This window comes from Macrobrachium nipponense, chromosome 12 (assembly GCF_015104395.2).
Source record: "Macrobrachium nipponense isolate FS-2020 chromosome 12, ASM1510439v2, whole genome shotgun sequence".
NCBI classification, from domain to species: domain Eukaryota; kingdom Metazoa; phylum Arthropoda; class Malacostraca; order Decapoda; family Palaemonidae; genus Macrobrachium; species Macrobrachium nipponense.
Genome location: NC_087205.1, coordinates 52,932,910 through 52,933,965, shown reverse-complemented (window position 1 = coordinate 52,933,965; position 1,056 = coordinate 52,932,910).

The window sequence follows — 1,056 nt, the reverse complement described above, 5'->3', positions numbered from 1 at the left end:
GAGAGAGAGAGAGAGAGAGAATACCGTGTTACTTACCGGGAAAGTGTTTATGTGGTGAGAGAGAGAGAGAGAGAGAGAGAGAGAGAGAGAGAGAGAATACCGTGTTACTTACCGGGAAAGTGTTTGTGTGAGAGAGAGAGAGACGAGAGAGGAGAGAAGAGAGAGAGAGAGAGAGCTGCTGCCAAATAATAAATGAACACTAAGAAAAATTAGAATATCTTTTTGTGCCATATAAAAAGGTAAATCATCATATGGGACCAGGTTAAATGAATAAAAGGAGACATTATAATTGTTCCCCCAAAGCCTCTCCATCACCTGTGAAAATTATTCTAGCAGATTATACGTTTGCTGTCTACAAGTGGTGAATTCTTTTGTTATTTTTGGCCTAAGCAGTAAAGGTTATTGCAAAAAGGACTACTAGACATCCTAACAATTGTCTGTCGTCAGAAATTTCCGCAATGTTTTTATATTCATCTATTTCCTATTCGCCTTTCATACCTTGTCTCCGTATTCCGAATGAGAAAAAGAGAAACAAACCCTAGGGCATGAAGCGATTGGTCCTGGTCCCTCACAAAAGGTACGCGCGCTGCATGGGTCCGTATAAGTACTCGCTCTAGCCGGGATTATTCATAGCCTAAAGGAATCCTTACCAATAACACCTGGCCCCAACGTTCCTGCGTTGCTAATCACTTTTATCACAAGTGGAGGAAACTGAGTTAATTTCTTTACTGGAACAGTAACAAAAAAACAAAAAAAAAAAAAAAAAAAAGGTAAATTATATACTCAAACACGCACGCACCAAACACACACACAAAATTGCGCCCGCGCGCAGCACCACACACACACACACACACACACACACATATATATATATATATATATATATATATATATATATATATATATACATACATAAGAATATGGACATTTGGTCGGTGACAGTCGTATATGCATGGCGCAAATGTAACAGGTGTTACGGTCCGAACGCAGGCAGTATATTTGAGATGCCGGAATCCTTTTGATGAAAATGACTCGGTTGTTGTTTTCTGCTCTCGT